The sequence below is a fragment of the Nannospalax galili genome, unplaced genomic scaffold (genome assembly GCF_000622305.1).
Source record: "Nannospalax galili isolate Female #2095 unplaced genomic scaffold, S.galili_v1.0 scaffold335, whole genome shotgun sequence".
NCBI classification, from domain to species: domain Eukaryota; kingdom Metazoa; phylum Chordata; class Mammalia; order Rodentia; family Spalacidae; genus Nannospalax; species Nannospalax galili.
Window position 1 is genome coordinate 4550944 of NW_008337842.1, and position 7847 is coordinate 4558790.

Sequence of the window (7847 nt, forward strand, 5' to 3'; positions counted from 1 at the left end):
AGCCGCCGCAGCCGCCGCGCCGCGTCCTCCTCCCCTCCGCGCTCTCTTCCTCTCCTTCCCCTGGAGCCGAGGTTGGCAAACCAGCACCTGCTGCTGGAGAGTGCGGAGAACTGAAACAGGAAACCCCAAGCCAGGGGGAAAACCCGGGAGGCGTAGAGGGGGGTGAGGGGAGCGGCTGGAACCGGTCGGGCTCTACCCGAGCCTCCTCCCCTCCCGCCCATCCCCTTCCCCGGCCCGACCCAGGGGTCCCGCATCTCTCCTCGCTGGTCCCCAGCCTTGCCCCGGACGGCGCCCCTCGGCCTGGGCCCTCCATCTCCATCCAGCACCCGGTGGGGTCGTGCCCGGCGCAGCCCAGGAAATCGAGGGTGGCTTTCTCTGGGCATGTTCCCGAGTTTCTTGCCTTATTGTTAATACTCTGAAATGAGGAAAAATAAAACCATCACACCCCTGCATAAAGAAAAGCAATAAGGGAACTTAAACAAATGAAGCTGTAGGGATTTCACTCTGGGGAAGGACACCTTTAAGCTAGGAAACCGGCCTTGCTGGAAATGGCAATCGTGTTGGAATTGACGTTGAACTCAAGATAAACCCAAATCTCTTTCAGGAGGTTGGTAGCAAACAGCCCTGTGCACGGAGGTGGACAACTATGAATAACTCTGAGCGTAAAGCATTCTTATTTCTGAGAACTGAACAACACCTAGTGCAATCTAGGTCAATTTCTCAGAAATGCTCCTACCTTCTTACTCACCTGCCTGTGGAATTGTTACCAGAAGCCTCACTTCTAGACCTGGAAGTAGTTATCTAACTTTGGAACAAGAGGGAAAGGCTCTAATGGATGGTGCCTTCACTGTGCCACCACCAGTAGTTTGCTTTATCTCAGGAAATTGCCACTACAGCCAGGCGAGCCAGGTATTGGAATCCAGTTTATACATCAATTGAAAAAAGTTATAACATTTATTTAACACAGCTTGAATGGGAAGAAAGATCCCCCCCCCCATCTGTTGTATCCAAAGCACATGCTTCTTTTGCTGGACTAGAAATCATGCCTTTGGTCACAGCTTTCACTTTAACAGAATTGCCTTGCCTTTCAGAATTGCTTTCAGTTTAAATGAGCCTGGCCCTTGAGCTACTTAATGTTATTATAGTAATATTCATTATGTTTATTTAAGCACAAACTGGATAGTTTCCAGTTTAATGGTTCAGTTGAGTTGTGTAGATACTCCCCTCCCTCCTTGCATCTACTGATCTGTAGGTATTGATGAGGTCCTACTTGAGAGCATCCTTCATATGATGCCCATGGACACTCAACCTATGAGAGGGAAGCAAAGTGTCTTAGCCCATTTTCCACTTTCAGCATGTCAGTCTTGCAGACAGTTTAACAGAATTGCAGACAGGAGGTTGGCTTCTGTGCTCCACAATTTTAGTATCACATTGGAGACCCTAGGAAGACAGTCTCTCTGCAGCAGGTCAGATTTTACTGGAAGGAAAGTTAGATGCTCTGGGAAGCAGCCTCCATATACTGGGCCAAACTTTCAGAAGTCTCTGAAACAGGATTAAGAGGGTGGTTTGACTGGCAGACAACAAGTCACCGCCGCCATCGAATGACTAAAGTGCCTTCATTCTGAAATGCCCTGTCCACACAGCCTCTTTTTGCCCTGTGCCCTGCAATTGTTGTAGTCAACATAGTTGAGCATCATAGGATCAGGGCTCTTGGCTGAGGCCTTTGGAGATGAGATGAATAGTAGTTGTAACAGCATTTGTCAGATGATTACAAACTTCAACACACTAGTTTTTGCTTGTGCTATCTTACCTAATGACCACAAAATCCATATAAGGGAATACCTGCCACAACTTCCCTTTTGCAGATGAGAAACTGAGACCAGGATTATAGTGAGTAAATAACCAAGAATGCAAAGACTATAATTTAGGTAGTCTGACTCCAGAGTTAAGACCAGTTCTATGAATATGATGCAACAGCTGACCTTAATCACATTACTTTTTAATGGGGAAGATAAGAACACGTGGGGTTGGGGTGAAAAGAAAACTGAGAAGACAAAAGCAGAAGTCTCAAATCCAAGTGATGAATGATAAATGCTGCAAAGTACACAACACTGAGTGGGTCACTTCAGGTTGCAGAAGTTGGGAAGGCTTGCACACAGGGTAAAGCTGGGCTTTGAAAAGGGGAATCTGAGGTGAATTGTGATGGAGGAATAGTATTTTGATAAGTGGGAGATAAGATTGTATCCTTTTACAGACAACATAAAGAGAGGGAAGTCTAGGGAACAGGTATTTTTCAATAAAGTTAGAAAGGAAAAGAAGGGTAAGATTATTTCTAGAGATTTATAAAAACAAGAAGGAGGAGTGGAGGAGAGAGATTGATTGATTGATTGATTGATTGATTGATTGATTTGGCTCCATATATCAAGTTGCCCAGGATGGCCTTGAACTTGCTAGGTAGCTGAGGCTGACTTTGAAGGCCTGATACACCTGCCTCAGCTTTTGTAGTTTTGAGATTACAGACACTTTTAACACTGCTTATAGGACTTTTAGACACATTCTAGGTCGTGTGGTAAGTGTGCACTCTCAGTCCTGATTATTTCAGTTAATTGGCCTATATACCAGCGGAGAATCTGTGACAGATTTCAGAAGATCATGTGGAAAATGACTTATTTTAGGAAGACAAGACTATGATGTCTATTGGATGGTTTGGAAAGGGGTGGGAAGTTAGTTTTAAGGCTCACATGGCAGCCCTGATGAATAATAATGTAGATGGCGAGGTAAGGGATGAAAGGAAGAGACAGCTTACTGAGAAAATGTAACTTAAAAACAGTCAGAGGCTTTATGAATGAATCGATAGACTCAATAGAGAGATGGAGTTAACAAAGGAAGCACAGGCCTGAAGAGATGGCTCAGCAGTTAAAAGCATTGGTTGCTTTGGCAGAGGATATAGGTTCAGTTCTCAGTACCCACATGATGGCCAACAGCAATCCATAACTCCAGTTTCAGGGGTCTAATATGGCCCCTATGTGTTTTCATGCATGTGGTTCACTTACATACATGCAGGCAAAACATTCATATACATAACAGTGAAAAGAAAGAAATTCCCTCCCCCCCCATTTTTTTTTTTAAAAGGGAGCAGTCACATTGGTTGAATGTGAAACCTGAAGCATTAGTGGCCAGAAGAAAAGGAGACCTGTAGGAGGGAAGAGCTACTTTTTCAAATTCAGAATTGTTTAGTTTGACGTATGCATTTGATGTAATATCAGGATATGCATGTGGAAATGTTTTAGTGTCATCTGAAAACGGCAGATAAGAAGCTAAGGCAAGTACCGCCAATGAGAGAATAAGTATGAATATTTGACATGGGTCTCCCCTACAATAGTCATTGTGTACGCTGTTCATTTTTGTACACCCGTGTTGAAAGGAAATATCTAAATAAAACCAAGTTGTGTCTGTGACTGAGTTAAATAGACTTTAGACAATTTCACTTATCTTTTTCTTTACCCCCAGTTATATTTCCTTGTAAGGAAAAGAAACTATATACAGAAGTATTTTCATGAGTTCAGAGAATGTTAGAAGGATGAAAAGAAACATTTAATCTGAACCCACTTGTCATTTTGCTGACAGTGAGACTGGAAATCAAATTCCGATGTTTTGATAGTAACACTTCAGCAGGCATCAGGTAAACATGGCACTCTTGCTAACAGTTCTGGATATCAAAACTGTATTCTAGTTACACATTTAAGTCTGGACCTTGAAGTGCAACTTGGAATTGAACATGATTAAAGAACTCAAATGTCCATGACTGTGTAGCAGACAAAATCTTGGAGCAGCCTCCCTGTTAACAATGATGCTTTTGGAAGGAACTGGTTGGGGAGGTGGTTGTGATGGCAATACTTCTCAAACATGCTCCGGGTCAACTACCACACAGCTAGGTTCATGTTTGAATTGCAAAAGTGGAATTTTAGATGCCAGGCCCATTTCATAGTGGCTTGCCTTAGTCAGGAACTTCCACTTACCCCTCTCCCTTATCTAAGACCCCCAGGGTCTTAGATAAAAAAGTTATCCTCTGATTCAGAACCATCATCACACACTCCTGGCAAAGGTGTCCACTTCTACCCAAAGGTTTCCTAATGGTGTCCTTGGCATTTTTCTTATGGGATATTTGTGGACCAGTAGCTACACATAGGCTTACAAGAGTTACTGCTGCTCTGGAATCTCGTGCCTCCTGCCACCACCTTCTAGCAAACGCTTACCTTAGTTGAAACAATATCAGCAGTCCCTTTTGAGGTACCTTCACCCTCAGTGCTTTAGCCGGCAATGACAACTTGCTCCAGTTGAAGAACCTCAGTCACAGCTTCTTCTGTGTCTTTTAGAAAAGTCCCATAGTTCCAACAACCTGTAAAATGTCTAGCTTCTTTCATCATCCTTAGTCCACAAAAACTACTCACTGAGTACATGCTCTGTATGAGGCGGATACACAGAGCTACAGCACACTCGTGCCCCTGAGGCTCAGTGCCACACGACAGTTGCTTATTAACGCTGCATTCTTAGGGAAGGAAACTAGAGGACATGAGATATGTGCTGTTGACCAATCTCAGGACTTCTTTCTTCTGATGGGTAACCACAAGATTCCATACCAGCAGCGTGACTCTTTACTTCCTCCAGCCTTGTGGGAGGCCCTCAGATAAAGCCACCAGAGTCACGCTTCAAAAGGGCTAAGTTTTCAGTACCAGTGTCCTAGTCATGTGTTGACTTTCTACCTGAACCAGAGAGGATGGCCATAGTACTTTCATCACCTTGGGCAAATCCAGGGATTTGGAGAACAATGAGCACAACATTGCCACCATCCTGAGGAGGAACCCTTGCCATTCCATGTCAGTTCACTTGGCCAGAAGTTTACAGGATGGGATTTTAAGTAAGCTAAAACATCCTCTTCACCTCCTATAATCACCCACTGTTTGAAAAGGAAACTGGTACTTCGAACCGTAAATATACAAAGTTGAGATAGTGGAAAACTGAGTAGAGAGCAGAGTTATCAGTTTAGAGTTAAAAGGTCATATTGTAAGAATATTAATTGTGCCATTATTTGCAAAGATAAAAAAATAGAATCAGGGGTTGGAGAGGTGGCTCAGTAGTTAAGAGCATCAGCTGCTCTTACAGAGGATCTGGGTTCAGTTCCCAGCACTCACATGATGGATCACAACCATCTCCAGTTCCAGGGGATCCAATGCTCTCTTCTGGCCTCTGTGGTATTGCATGACATGAATGCACTTGCATGCATGCAAACAGAACACCCCTACACATACAAAAATAAATACAAAAGACAAGAATTGCGTATTTTCTCTCATATGAAGAATCAAGATTTTAAAGTAAAGGCATTCCAATCGAATAGGGACAGGCACGAGGGTGACAAGAGATCACCGGACTAGGGTCAAACTACATCATATGCATGTATGAGTACATCATAATGAAGCCCAGTATTCTGAACAATTAGACTACATAATAAAAAAAAGAAATTCCAAAAAAAGACCTAAGAAAAACAATAACTTATTTTTACACTTTTTTTCTTATACAGAATCTACTCATGTCCCTTGCCTAATTATATTATTAATAAATGGATCTCTCATATGCAAAAAAAGAAATTCCTCCCAGTGACAAGGAAGAGGAAGTGAAGGGAGTCCTGTGAGTTGCGCATGTGGAGAACGGGGCTTCCCAAGCAAGGGAAAGATACCCATGATTGTATGGAAGGGGAGATCCCATAATTGCTCAAGGATTCCCAGCCAGAATTAATGGGATTAGTCACTGTTCTTACAAGTTAGTTGTCAAAGCTGAAAACTTAGACTTTTGAGGGGAACTGTTCTAGTCAAGGGGAACATTTGGGGAATGTTCTCATGGACACAGGAAGGAAGTGATTATACAAGGACTGAAGGCATCATGGCAGGTCAGCATAGGCTGGAGCTGATCTCAACATGTGGGTTTTCTCATAATGCTCATAACTTGAGTCCTATTTGCTTATCTGTTTTGTTTGTCTTTCTAGATCAGAATTTTAGTTCTATGGAGGCCAGGGCTCTGTTTGTCTTCTTAAAATGTCCTCAGGGCTTCTGTACCTGGTTGGGTAGATAACTCGGGTTGGCTCTAGATAATTGGAACACCTCTTGACTCTCCAAGAGTGTTCATTTCACATTGATCTGTTAGGAAGGAGTAAAAACATGTCTATAGGAACTAGGACTCAGATCTCAAGCCCCTGAAAGAGTAGCCAGGGTAGAATTTAAATCCTAAAGGAATCAGAGAATCAGAAAAATACTCAAACATGGGGAATAGGGAAGGAGTTAATTACTAAGGGTCAGTAAGGACATAGTTAATAAAAAGAAGAAATGAACAAGGAAGTCAACCAGACAGCACACAATGAAAACAAAACAGTCTCACAAATAAGCAACAAAGGGCACAACAATAAAATAAAAGACAGAGCCCTGTAATAAGAGCTGCAGTGACAGGAAGTGCAGGATTATCAGCACAGCAGACCTGCTGCTGAGTCACTGTGGGGCCAGAGACTTGGGTGGTTGAGGGTGGTTGGGTCTAGATCAGGTTCAGAGGTAGAGTGGAGGAAAAGGGGAAGGTGAATAAGCCTAGTGCTAGTGCCAGGCAGATATCGGGGAAACAACTACTCTAGGTAGCTCCAGGTTCCCTCTTCTAATCTTTGAGTAGGAGTCAGCGGAAATTTTACACTGTCCATTACTTTTGTCTAAACACTGAAATTCTAGGAACTGCTTTACGCAGGAAAAGTGTCTAAAAACTTGCAATCCTGTCATCCTAGCACTCAGGAAACTGAGGCAAGAGGATTTTGGAGTTCAATGCCAGCCTGGGCTATATAGTGTGGACTGTCTGGAAAAAAGTATCTAGGAGTCAGAAATGAGAACTCCAGGCAGGAGGTGCTCAGCACATCTTTATGAGTTCCATAAGCAAATGCCAGACCCCAGGTTGGAAATGCTTAAAGCCAAAGGGATGAATATGTTAGAGGCATCTGATACGTTTTTATTTTCATGGTTTTAGTCACAGATTAGGGATTAGGTGCCTATGAGTCTAGAAGAGCTTTGTGTTCTGTTTTCTGTATTAAGTATAGCGCATACAGTGTTAAAGGTACAGGTAGAGCCTTCTACCTATTTCTGGGTCTCATGGGCCTTCACTTTTCTCCTAGTATTTGACATTTTGGTTGTTAACCTTAGCCTTTAACAGCTGCACCATCCCTCCAGCCTTCTAGTATTTGAAACAATCTTGGTGGTCAGCATGCAACTTCCTCTGTCTTTTATGAGTTTTATACACAGAATCCTGAAGGTTTATTGGGAAAGGCTAGTTCTACTGAATTATTCTCTCTCTCTCTCTCTCTCTCTCTCTCTCTCTCTGTATATGGGCACATGTGTATGGAGCCCAAAGATCAATGTTAAGGGTCTCCCTCAATTGCTTCTCTTACTCTTTAAATTTGTTTTGTTTTGAGATGGGGTCTCCTTGTAGCCCCAGCTGGTCTGGAACTCGCTATGTAAACCATGCTGGCCTCCATCTCACAGAGATCTGCCTCTGCCTCCAGAGTGCTGGGATTAAAGGCACGCACCACCACTCCTGTCTTTTTATCTTACTTTCAGGAGACCAGTCTACTTCACTGAACCTGGAGCTCACTGATTCAGCTGGACTGACTGCTCAGTGAGACCCAAGGATCCTCTTATCTCTGCCTTCTCAGAACTGGAATTACATGCTGCTGTGCCCAACTTTTTACCTGGGTATTAGGGATCTGAACTCAGGACCTTATGCTTGTAGGCAGGCACATTACCTACTGAGACACCGTCCATCCC

At 43.3% G+C, this 7847-nt stretch overlaps 1 protein-coding gene across 1 annotated transcript in view; it reads right to left on the reverse strand.

Annotated features, from left to right (window-relative positions):
* Positions 1–4521, reverse strand: part of Zc3h12c (zinc finger CCCH-type containing 12C) — a 79676-nt gene extending 75155 nt beyond the window's left edge. Inside the window, exon 1 of the mRNA XM_008832814.3 lies at positions 4257–4521. The gene's annotated coding sequence lies outside the window, so the exon portion shown is untranslated. The remainder of the gene's footprint in view (positions 1–4256) is intronic.
* Between the last annotated feature and the right edge of the window lie 3326 nt (positions 4522–7847).